The following is a 13,057-nucleotide window of genomic DNA, read 5'->3' on the forward strand; positions in this document are numbered from 1 at the left end:
TGAGGGAGCTATAGGAAAACCCAACCCACAATGAGGGCCAAGCCCCCCAAGACCACTGGACCCCCTGAGCCATGGTGGTGGTAGCTGCCCTGTGGGGGACCCACAGCTCCTACCCCAAACGGTGGCCCAGGAGGAGAAAGGGGACAGCCCCAGAGAGGTTCCTGCCCCAACCATGGGCCTGCCCATGAGACTCTGTCCGACTTCCGCCCTCAGGTGTAGACTTCTCCGCTTCTCGGGTTGATGTTTAGACTCATTTCTGCTTTTCGGGGGAACAGGGGAATTATTCAAGTTCAAAATTCAAGGCCATAATGAGCAATCAGATCTCATTAGGAGGAGAGCAGAAAATGGTGAAGAAAGTCTTTTGGGAAAAGGAAGAGCAAAGAAGTCAGAGCGACCTGGCGCAGCCTTTTATGAGCTATGTCATCTTCAATGAGTTGATCACCTTCTCTAAACCTCAGTTTTCCTATCTGTAAAACGGGGATAAGAGTCTTCAGTGTGACAATATACACAGAACGTTATACAGTCTGGCACACAACAGATGCTCAATAAAATGTTGATCCCCGCTGGGGTGGGTGATCCCAGAGACTACGGAAACTGAAGCAGGAGAATCCCACACTCAAAGCCAGCCTCAGCAACTCAGTGAGACCCTGTCTGAAAATTAAAAAAGGCTGTGGCTCAGGGTGAAGACACTTGGGTTGAACCCCTCGTACCAAAAGGAAAAATAAAATGCTAGTTCCTGTTTCTTTCACCTTTAAGTGGTGCACAATCAATTCTGTCTACTTCCTGTCTCAATGGCCTCTAATTGAGAGAAGGAAGAACCCCAAATTAGATGGAATCACCTCTGCGGGTGGAGTTGGCTCCTCTCTAACAGACCTGAAGTCTGGGTACCCGGGGAGCAGCCCAATGTCTCACCCCCTGCTTCTTTCCTCGGGGGGCAGGGGGGGGCTGCTGGATCCCCCAGCCTGTCCCTCTCTTCCTGCCTTCCTTAGAGGGAGGCCAGGCCTGGGCTTTAGTCACCTCCCACTCTCCTCCAGGCTGTCAGCCCAGCTGTGTGCAGACCGGCAGGGGAAAAGGGGCCCCTGGCCTCCCGCCCCACCCCAGCCCCCAGCTTCTTCCCACTCTCCCCTCTCCCTGCCCCACCCTGATTACCAGGATAGCCCCGGCTCTGCTGATTCCAGGCCTGCTTCTCCCAAACCCGTTCCCAGCTGCCTCGTCTGTAATTACCCAGCTTGCCAGGGGCACCGAGGAGCGCGGAACACCTCATTTCCAAAGGGCCCCACCGCAGAGGCCTCCTTCTCCTCTGCTCTAAGCAGGGTGGAGGAAACGGAGGCAGAGATGCTCCCTGGCCCACTGCAGTTCCACCCAGGTCACAGCAGAGGTGGTGACAGGGGGCTGCCCAAGCAGGATCAAGAAGGGGTGGGCTCCGGGACACAGCGTGTGAGTGGGATTGGCTCCCAGGCTCTTCCTTCACCACTGCTGCCCAGACCGTGCACAGGACTGCCCACCTGCAGAGGGTCAGAGGAGACCTTGCACCTCAACTCAGAAGGAGAAGTGATCCAGGAAAACAAAGAGAAAGGTAGAGGCCCACAGGAGGGAGCTCAGGGAAGAGGAAAGGGCAAGGCAAAAAAGATTCTGAGCAGCAGCACGCCTGTAACCTAGTGGCTCTGCTCAGGAGGCTGGGCCAAGAGGCTGAGGCAGGAAGATTGCAAGTTCAAGGCCCAGGAAGACTCTCTATCAAAATTTTAAAAGTGTTTATAAAGGGCTGAGAAGAGGAAGAATATCACAGCCTCTCTGCTCCTCTAAATCCTTCCCTCAAAATAAACAAATAAATAAAACCTCCCAGTCTACCAACCCGAAAGGACACAAAGAAGGAAAGGGGTCATTAACTTTGTTTGACAGCTAGGAAAACTGCAGCCAAATCCCCATTTCATACTTCAGGATCCAGCAATACCAAACACCCCATTTTCCTTCTTGCTCATGCTTAGCCTCTACCATCAGTGTGCCTGTCTCTGCTCCCTCTATGGCTGCCTGACTGTCATAAATAAGCCTGGAATCAGAAGAGCCGGGGCTTACAATCCGGCTGAAGTATATTCATACGATGGAATATTACTCAGCCATGAAAACGGGTGAAGTACTGATTCATGCTACATGTTACAATGTGGAGGAACCTTGAAAAGACTTTGCTAAGCGAAGGAAGCCAGACACAAAAGGTCACAGATTTTATGACTCCATTTATGTGAAATATTCGGAACAGGTAACTCCACAGAGATTGTAACTCTTGCAGATTGGTGGCTATCAGGGACTTGGGCACAGGGAACAGAGAGCAATAACTTAATAGAGATAAGATTCCTTTGGGGATGATAAAATGTGGAGACTAGATGGAGGGGATGGTGCACAACACTGAATGTACTAAATGCCATTGAATTATTCTCTTTAGAATGGTTGATTTTATGTTATATGAATTTTACCCGATTTTTAATAAAAAATCCAGCTAAGGGCATACATAGCTCCCTGACAAACCATCCTAGGACCAAGCACTCTCTCCCTTACCGTAGCCGGAGTCCACGCCATCCCACCTAACATTTACTGAGTGCTTCGTCTGTGCCCAGTATTGTGCAAAGGACATTTCATTTTGTGATCCTAAGACGTGGGGCCTCCTGTGAACTCCATTTCACAGACGAGGCTTCAAAAAGTTACCCATTTCGTCTGAAGTCACAGAATCAAGAAGCAGCAGGGTTAAAGGCAAACCCAGAAAAGAGGCCACAAGGGAACCTGGGATTCCTGGGGACTGGCCAGTCTGGGCTTGGAGGACGGTGCTTTAAGATACCTCAGAGGCTGAGGAATGGGGTTTAATAACTTGCCCAAGGTCACGGTGCTATTAAGGACTAATTCCAACCAACTCATGTCTGACTCCTCCCTTTGGCCTCGCGGTGTGGGGAGATCCAAGGGAAGAACACACCAAGGAAAAGACTGGAGTCCCTAAAACTCAGAGGGGATAGGAGAGCTTCCTGTCGCTCCCCTCGGATGAGCAAAAAGAAGTCTGTCCTACTCTAAGGCCAAGGAAAAGGGAACCCTTCTCACACCTAGAAGACTCCGATGAGCAGTAGGAGGCACACCAGAGACTCGCCCAGGAAGAATCAGAGGAAATATCAGACAGGAGCCAGACAATGGTAAGGAGGGGCCAATGTGGTCTCTGGCTCCCAATCTGGAAGTACTTTCTAAAAGGGCACTTCCTATTGTCTAACCATAACTCCTCCTTCTTGGAAGACAATCCCCACGGGTACATCTACCATACATGGGGTGATGGTATAAAGAGCAAACACGTATAGTACCACCAGAAAGCCAGGGGACAAGTGCCTGACCATCAGATAGGTGTGCGGTTTGAAGGAATCATTCATTTAAAAAAAAAAAAAATCTGGTCTTTTCCTCGTCCGATCCCTAGTCCTAATGTTTTCTATTCCCCACTACTCTTATCCCCAGGCCTTAGGTAGAGGTAGGAAGCCCCAAAGGAACATTCCATTGCACATGTTCCTAGAGGAGACTCTGACATTCCAATTCCAATTGCCCAGAGACCATGATGGGCATGTGCCATCACATTCTCAGTTCTTAAAACTGGGTGTCTCAAAATAACTCCTGGCAGCAAGAGCCAAATGGCTGAGAGGATGTCATGGAGAAATTAAGGCATACTATGAGGGAGCATCACCTAAAAGAGATGTCCTGCCCTTCCTCCCCTTCACCCCCAGATGAGATAAGACGAGAGAAAAAAAGGGAAAAGAGTATCTGCTGCTTTTCTGGGGAGAGGACATCCACTTCCAGATCACGGCTGACACCCCACCATACCATCATGGAATGAATACAGACCCCTTTCCCACCACACCAACACCAGCCCTGTTTCCAGCTCAGGTCTGACACCATCCCAGTCATGCTTCTCAACAGGGAAAAGGGAAACTGCATGATAAACACACACACACACACACACACACACACACACACACACACACACACACTTGAAGAAATACCTCCTCCCAAACCCCATGGAGGAGGGAACCCAAATGATCCCCTCCTGGTCTCAAGGCTCCAAGTATGCTTCTTCCACATCAAAATCCAGACTCCTCAGGAACTTTAGGATCCTAAAGACAGGACAGAGTTGGAGCACAATCTCCAGAACGGCTTTCCAGGAGGACTGTGGCCTGAGGAGGCTGCACAACACAGAAGTCAAATGTGCAGTCTTTCCAAGCAGAGAACCCAACCTATGACTATAGGGGACGGAATTCCTCTTACTTTCTTTTCCTGACTCCTCCAAATCTCCATATTCCTCTAGGACTCCTACCAGAACCCCCAGCTCCCTGTTCCTCACAAGACACACCTTTTTCCAGAAAAACCACCTCCCAAAACCGACACTACATGAGACCCTATCAGATTCTCAGGCAGTACCCTTGAACATAGGTAGGGCTATGCAAGAAGCCTCAGGATCCTGCAGAGCGCCTTCCTGCAGGCTTTCTGCCAGGAAAACCTGCCTGCAGAGACAAGAGGTACCCCCAAAACACATTTAGAAAAAGCAGCACACATGGATACCCATCAACACAGGTCACACACAAGAGAACACAGATTCGTTCACTCACGCCCCTTCCTGGTACACAGGTGCACACGTACCTACCCATATATATTCCATTCGGCTATTACACGCCCACCTTCCTTAGCATCTCTTTTCTGTAAGCCCCTCTCCCAGCGCAATCCGGACAGATACATACATACACACACACACACATACACACACCCCTTCCCCTGTGTACATACATAAATACACACCCAACAGTACAGCGAGCAGATGCATGGTCAACCGCTCTCTGGGTGCACACACACACTCAAGCACAGAAAAACACCTACACATCCAAACCCAGGGGCCCACCTGCAGGAACACGCAGCACGTCAAAGCGTGCACACACACAAAAACAAAGAATCATGCACACTGATCCTCCACCAACCGTTCAAAAGTCACTAAAGCAGGGCCCCTCAAGGGGTAAACAGGAATGGGGTCCCTCCGGCCCCCAAGAACCATGCCCAGGTTTCCAGCTGCCAGCACCCCCTCGGGCTGCACACACACCTCCTCTGAGGTCTCGGGCCAGTTCCCCAGACTCCACTCTGCATCTGAACGCATACCTGCCCCCCGTCGCTCCCCACACTCCTGAGGTGTGCATGCACCCCTCAACACCCTCGCTTCCAATGCCTCCGATCCTCCCACCGCCTCTCCCCCCACCGCCTCTCCCCCCACCTCCAACACACGCTCCCAGTCTCCAGCTTCAACCGGCTCTCCTGGGATCATTAAGGCCCCCGCCTGGGCCCCGGGCCCAGGAAAGTCCCCGGCTCTCCAGGCCTGGGCTCCGCCCCCTCCCAACGCGCCCCTTCCCCTCCCCAAAGTTGGGGGTACTCCGCCGTGCGGTGGGAGAGTGGACCGGAAGGGGGCTGCCCCGAGCCCCCCTTCGCCCATGAGCCACCCCGCTCGCGCCAGGGCCGGGCACCCCCTGGCCCCTGGCATGATAGTCCTCCGGTTCTGCTGCTGCTTTTTTTTTTTTCTTTCTTTCTTTCTTTCTTGCTTTTTTTTTTTTTTCCCTGCAAACTTTGCCCGCGCCCCCGCGGCCCGGCACTCACCCGCCGCTGCGACCTGCCGGGTGGGCTCGGGGGCGCCCGGCTCGGCCCGGCGCCTTTGTATCCGCAGCGCTGCTCCGGGTCGCTCGGAACTCGCGCTCCGGGACGGGCAGCGCCGGCGACGGCGGGGGGTCGAGGGGGGCTCCCGAGTCCGCTCACCCCCTGCTCAGTCCCTGACCGTTGGCCTCTTTCCCCCGCGAGGCCCCGGGGGCAGGGGGCCGGGGGGGATGCAGGGTGCTCAGGCTCCCATGGCGGGACCGAGGATCGGGGAATCAGGGATCGGGAATCGGATCTGGAGCCGGCGGCCAGGGGGAGGGGGAGGGGAGGGGACGGGAGCAGGGGTGGGGGGTGCAGGGGGCGGGGGAGCGCGCGCTCCCGGGTGCCGCCTCCCGGCTGTTCCCTCCGCCGCCGCCCCTCCTGCCACTGCGTCCATTGTCTGCGGCCGGGCTCTTCCCGGAGTCGCCACTCCCCCAGCCCTCCGCCTCCGGGTGCCCCGCGGCCCTCCCAGATCCTGGGAACCCTCGGCTGCCGCGACCCCGGCCCCGATCGGTGGGCAGGGGGCTTCCTCCGTTCTTAGCCTTGCCCCGGCACGCAGCCACTCTGGGCGCTGTCTTCCTGGGTCTCCTTGTCGGGAAAGGGAGACCCCCGGACTCCCGGGGGCTGGCCATCTTCTCTTTAGGGCCACAAACCTGGCTCCACGAAAGCCAGTGGAATGTGAGACGTGGGAAGATTGATTTTTTTTTTTAAACCCCCCTAGAGCTGCGAGAAGGGAGGGTCATCCCTGACTTTAATTAGTGGCAAGAGACGTCCCTCTTCCCATTTATACAGGGGGTTTCCCTGACACCATCCCTACCTAAAGCCCCCCTCCTTCCAAAAATAATTTAATTACTCCGTGTTCTAACTGTGAGCAGCGACCTCCCAGTCAGTCTGGGACGCTCTCTCATTAACACTTTTTCCTCCCCTCTGGTTTGGTGTTGAGATTAATTACAAAAGGAACCCTGCCCTGGGGGAGCGGGGGAAGGGGAGAGCTGAGGAGCCTGAAAGATTGGATGGTGAAGGGAGAGGGGCTGTTCTCCCAGGAAACCTTCTAGAGTGAAAAAAAAAATGCCTTGGCCTGTTGGATGCCTAACCCCCAAGCAGACAGGGCCTTCTCCACCCTGAGTTTCAGCTTTGGAATTGAGGGTCCTACGCCGGAAATGGTAGATGATCACAAAATATCCCACACATAAGAGTGTTTCCAACTCCTAACACACCAAGAATCCAGTTAGGATTCATAAAGTGGGCAAGAGATCTGAACCCACCAAGAGCGACTTCTACAACGGGTGGGAAGTCCCCGTTCCCCTCTGATGAGTGAAAGCAGAAATATTATTATATTATTACTAGGATTATTGCCGTGTAACCTGCCACTTACCTAGGATAGTGGCACTTCAAAAGCATCCCCACACACTTCCCAAGCAGGGCAAGGCCCTCTCAACAAGCTCTTCCAGCTTTCAATACCTACCATTCCTACCCTGTGTGTTTAAGAAATCCCAGGGAAGGAGATTCCCAGTCCCTGTTCCTCTGTTGTTTGGGAAATTTAGGTCTTCCCTAACCAAGACTCAATTTCATCTCTTTTGGTTATATATTCTAAACTTGTCCCAATATGAGGACAGACCATCTTTGTCTGCACTATGACTGCTCAAAGAAACACTTCTTATCTCCTTTGTTCAAACTCTGCATCCACTCTTCACACATTATTGGTCAGCCAATGGCTTAGCACCAAGGCTGCATGAAATACACCGAATGATCATTTCAGTTACCCAGGTCCCTGCAAGCATAAGGCATAAATTCTATGGGCCATTCACCTGTGCCCATCATGTGTCAGGCAACGGGCTGTATTCAGAGTGCATACCACAACCAGGTATACATAGGACATTAGGCAGGAACATTGAGGAAGAGTAAAGGGACACAGTAGAGTGTCCTCAGCCCTTCCCACAGCACGCCTGCAGTGCTGGGCAATAAATGTGTAATTCCACACAGTCTTGGGGCTGTGGTGGTGCCATATGACTCTCTAGTAGATTTAGTGAGTGTGAATATTATTCACATACTGATAGCCTATTTCTTTCTTTCTTTTCTTTTTTTTTTTTTCAGAGCTGAGGACCAAACTCAGGGCCTTGTACGTGCTAGGCAAGCGCTCTGCCGCTGAGCTAAATCCCCTGGAAGCCTATTTCAAAGACATCAGAAGGGCCCACAGATTTTGAAAAGGTCTTCTAATATCAGAACTAGAGATAATTCTGTAGACCGCCCCCAAACTTGATGGTGGGCATCTTGACTCAGGATGTCAAGAGATGAGACTTCAGGATTTACAGATATCAGGCATCAGACTGGAGAGCTTGGTCTTTTCCCGTCTCTTTTCTGAGAGTAAGATTGGAGGGCTTTTAGTCACATCTTTGCAGTGAGAACATTGGATCACAGAGAATATGTCTAATGGTTGCAGTGCGTCTTAGGCAGCAATTCTTGGTTGGAACTACCCTCCACCCTCATCCTTAGGATGGAAACCTATCTAGATTTTACACATCCCCAATTCACAGAATGAGGAAACAAAAGTCACAAAGAGAAAGCCCATGTGTCCTGGGGTCCAAGTGACCTAGTTTAATCCTTTAGGAAGGAAGGGAACACTGAGGGAGGTGACATCCAACCAAGATTTTCCCGAGAAGACCAAGCCACTAATAACAGAGGAAGGTCAGAAACCCAGTGAAAGAGATTGGACTTGGAATTCATAACCCTTAGCCTTGAAGGTATAGGAAAATTTCTTTCTGTCTTTGAACCTTCATTCCATTTATATAAAAGGTATCAAAAGGAACCTCCTCTAGGTACCCATAGTGCCCCGGTCAATTCTCAGTCAAGGTCCCCCTCCCTATTATGTACCTTAGGGGATTCCTAGTTTCTTCAGGAGTCTTGCTCAGGGAAGAATTCTCTTAGCCAAAAGCCAGGACCCTCTGTTGAGAGCCGAGTTGGAATGGCTCCTGGCATTTTGCCAGAAGTAATGGTTGCCAGGCGAGCCATTAAGATGATGCTGGATTGATTCAATTGTATATTAGACCTTTACACCAGTAATAGGGCGCCGGTTACTTTGGAGTTCCCGTTGAGTTCTCCGGGGTTCCGAGAGTGAATGTGCACGCAGCCCAGTGGAGGGAGTTCCGTTGGGGGTGTGGTGTTCCTGGGGGCTGCGGGGGTGGCGTTTGGGAGAGTTCCCGGGGAGTGTGCGTGGAGTGCTGGTGGAGTTCGGCAATAAAGAGTGGCGTTTTGAACCTACAAGTGCTTCCTGGCGACTCGGTTATTTGTACCCAGCCAGACTGCGGCAACCTTCAGTTAAAACTCTTTCTACTCCTCAACTAGCTCATGGGCCTAAGGCAGCAGGAATGGGACCAGCAGACCAAAGGCCATTAAAAATATATATATCCCAGGCTACAGAGAAATGCCTGCTTCCTATATAGATGATGCTGGTCCTGGAGATCTGTCCCAGTCCACAGTGGCACAGATGGACTCTCCGACTCTGAGAAAGGGGAATTCTTAGTACATAGAAACTTTAAAAAGCATTTCGGTGTGAGTGACTGCAAGTTCAGTCTCCTCCCAGGTGCAAATGACCGCAGCCCATGTGCCAGGCCACACCCACCATCTTCTTGCAGCCCTGTGGATGAACTGGGGGGGCGTACTTCCATCCCCCATGATAATCAGAGCTCTTTCCTCAGAATCCACCTTACTAGAAGGACCATTCTCAAGGCTTATGACAGTATTTCCAGACCCAGTCTAGACTGTTCCCTTGCTGGGGTGTTGTTGTTGGTTTGTTTTTTCTTTTTTCTTTTTATAAATTAAATATGTGGTTTTTTAAATAGAATTATACCCCAAAAACCGTTAAAATACAAAATAACTGGTGAGAGATGGATTCATTTTTGGTGTGATTTCTAAATCAATTTTTTTATTATTTTTATTCTAATTCTACATATGAGAACAGAATGCTTTATAATTTATATCCTATATAGAGAGCACAATTTTTCATATCTCTGGTTGTATACAAAGTAGAGTCACATTGTTTTTTTTTTTCTTTTTTAGTGAAAAAGGAAGAAAAGTGTTAAGTAAACAAAAATTATTAACTGGTCAAGAACTCTGCTCTGTTGTAGAGATGTTGTAAAGTGCCTCTCTATCACACAAGATCATTTTTTTGTTGTTGTTTTTTATTTTTTTCCTGGATGCTGGGGATTGAACCCAGGGGCGCTTTACCACTGATTTGTATCCCTCCCAGGATCCTGATCTCTTTGCGAATAAGAACTGAGCCTCATTCATTTCAGTATCTTTGACACATGAAAGTCACTAAGTTGGTTAGTTTCCTTCACTTCTAACTTCTTCCTCTTTCTCCTCCTGGATCCCAAGTCTTTACTACTCTCTCTCCATCCAACCTTCGTTAAGTGAGTGTCCTTCAGTCCAATTACGTTATCACCAATCTGAAAACTTACCTACAAATTAAACCAGTGATTCCCAACCTAGATTGCACATTCTAATCCTTGAGAAGCTTGGAAAACCCACCCGTGCCCCAGACCCATCCCAAACTAATTAAACCGGAAACTTCCTAGGTGTTTCCCGACAATTGGCTTATTTTTAAAAATTTCTTAGTGATTCTTAGGTTAAAATTTCTGATTTCCTTCTGTCTTTCTGGGAAAAATAAATGTCTCCCTCTTTTCCCTTTCCTAACACTAATCCTTCCAGGTGGGCATCCGATCTGTCCTCTCTCACTTCCACCCATCATCCCACCTTCTATCTCTAACACTGACTGACCCCTTGGCTCAACCCTTGCCCAGCACACATTCGGAAATCAAATATCTCCCTCTTAATGCTCGACCACTGAGCTACTGTTTTTGGGTTTTTTGGGTTTTGGGGGTTTTGTTTCTGAGACAGGATCTAATGTGTCTACGCTGGTCTTGAACTTACAGTCTTCCTGCCTCTGCTTCCAAAGTTGCTGAGGTGACAGGCATGTGCCACAGCATCCAACTCATCCCACTTGCTTACAGGAGAGATTCATCATCATGATGCTTGCTCCTTTAACTTGACTATGCCTTGGGTGCCTTAAATGTAATAGATTCCAAAGGAACACGTTCTCTTTCCTGCACCCCCATCCCCTTGGCTAATTTAGACCTTTATCACTTGGGAACTTGTCTCATTCCCTTCCACCCCATCCTCATTTCTGTTGCCAATGCAATTATTCCGAAGGAAGAATCAGCCTGTCACTTCCTTGCCTGAAGGAGGCCAGGGGCTGTCTATAGGATGAAGTAAAACCTGGCACTGTATGGAAGGACCTTGCCTCTCTGACTCACTGTTCCCCTACAGCTTGTTCTACGGCTGATGCTCTTTCATCCAAGAACCAAACATTTTACAGACATGCATTCAAACTACTCACCCACTCATTGTTCTATCAACATGGGGCTCTGTGACATCCCAGTCTTCCCACAGTGCTTCCCTTGCCCAAAGGTGTGAAGACCTTTCTGCCTGGAAAGTTCTCTGCATCCTCTAAGACTCAGCTACGGGCTCCTCTGCAATTCCTCTCCAACTCCCCCCGAGCAAAATTAGACACTCCATCACCCAGAGAGCCTCCTTCGAGCTCTGCATATCTCTGTCTCAGCATTTATGACACTGGAGTTTCCTATTTAAATATCTGTCTGCCCTGCTAGTCTACAAACTTCTGAAGTTGCACAAAACAATGCCTTATTTTATCTTTCTATACCCGGAACTTAACTCAGTGAAGGACCCACAATGGTGAACATGTGTCTAATGAAATGAAAGGCAAGAGAAGAAGACTGAGAAGAGATGAATTGTGGAATATGTGATCTTATTTATTTTATTTTTTATTATTTCATTAATTTATTTATTTGGTACCAGGGATTGAACCCGGGGAGCTTAAGCACTGATCCACAGCCCACAGCCCTTTTTGTACTTTATCTAGGGTCTTGCTGAGTTGCTTAGGGCTTCATTGTTGCTGAGGCTGGCTTTGAACTCACGATCTTCTTGCCTCAGCTTCCCAAGCGGCTGGCATTACAGGCATGCAACACCCACACTTGACAGAATATGTGATTTTAAAGGAATCTGCTTGCAGATAAGAGAAGTATGCCATTTGGAGGTTGGGAGAAATCTTTCTGTATTTTATAGATGAAAAAAAAACGGGTACCCAGAATCATACAGCCAATTAGTGGCAATACCAGCACTAGAATGTAGGTCTCCTGACTCCTTGTCCAGTGTTCTACCAACTGCACTATATTTAACTAGACATTCATTGTTTGATTTGACATAAAGATATAGGGCAGGGGTCAGGTCTACACAGGGAAGTTTTAAGAACTATTCAAAGGTCAGCTGCAGAAGATCAGAGGAATGGGGAAGAGGGAGCAGGTTTAGGAAAACTAGGTATGTGGGTATGAACGTACTGAGGATTGAACCCAGAGACGCTTTACCACTGAGCTACATCCCCGGTCCTTTTTATGTTTTATTTTGAGACAAGGTCTCGCTAAGTTACCCAGGCTGCCCTCGGACTTCTGATCCTCCTGCCTCAGTCTCTGGAGCCAGCAGGATTTCAGATCGCAGGAGTGCACCACCCCACCCAGCTCTGTGCCTTCATTCCCACGGTATCTTTACCTGTACTTCACCGGAGCATGCCTGTGTGGTGTACTTCACCTGTCAGGGGCTTTTCTTTTCCTTTCCTTCTGGGCATGGAAACCAGAGGTGCTGAACTACTGAGTCACATCCCAAATCCTTTTTTCTTTTTTTATTTTGAGACAGGGTCTCCCTGAGTTGCTGAGGCTGGCCTTGAGCTTGAGTCCTCCTGCGTCAGCCTCCTAGGTCACTGGGATATGACAGGCATGTGCCACTGCACCTGGCTGTATCCAGATTATAAAAATAACTCTCAAAACTAACAAAGGATGGGGCCGGTGTTGTGGCTCAGTGAGAGAGTGCTCGCTTAGCATACATGAGGCACCACATAAATGTAAAATGAAGATATTGTGTCCACCTAAAACTTAAGAATAAATATTTTTAAAAAAAAAACTAACAAAGGAGTTAGTATATATATATATTGCAAAGGAAGAAATATAACTGTTTTTTCTATAAAGAAAAGATAGATTGTTCATTAAATGATATCAGGACAATCAGGTAGCCATTTGGAAATAATAAAATTGAATGTCTACCCCAATTTTATAATCTAATGAAATATAGATATAGGGGATAGGGGGTATAGCTCAGTAGTTAAGTATGTACTCAGCCTGCAAGGGACCCAGGTTCAAACCCAGCACCAAAGAAATAAAATAGAGATAGAATAAAGAGGTCAAAAATAAAAACAACAACAGTAATAATATAATTATTAGAAGGAGTGATGGAAGTTTTTGTTTTTATT

General features: G+C 48.9%; 1 protein-coding gene across 2 annotated transcripts in view; it reads right to left on the bottom strand.

The window, feature by feature from the left end:
• The window catches only part of Vangl2 (VANGL planar cell polarity protein 2), a 28,567-nt gene extending 22,586 nt beyond the window's left edge, over positions 1-5,981 (bottom strand). The window contains exon 1 of one of the 2 annotated variants that reach the window (XM_078027187.1): positions 5,650-5,981. The gene's annotated coding sequence lies outside the window, so the exon portion shown is untranslated. Of the gene's footprint in view, positions 1-5,272; positions 5,295-5,649 lie in introns of those variants that run through there. The other variant, XM_078027188.1, reaches the window with a different exon arrangement.
• Between the last annotated feature and the right edge of the window lie 7,076 nt (positions 5,982-13,057).

This window comes from Ictidomys tridecemlineatus, chromosome 11 (assembly GCF_052094955.1).
Source record: "Ictidomys tridecemlineatus isolate mIctTri1 chromosome 11, mIctTri1.hap1, whole genome shotgun sequence".
Taxonomy (NCBI): Eukaryota; Metazoa; Chordata; class Mammalia; order Rodentia; family Sciuridae; genus Ictidomys; species Ictidomys tridecemlineatus.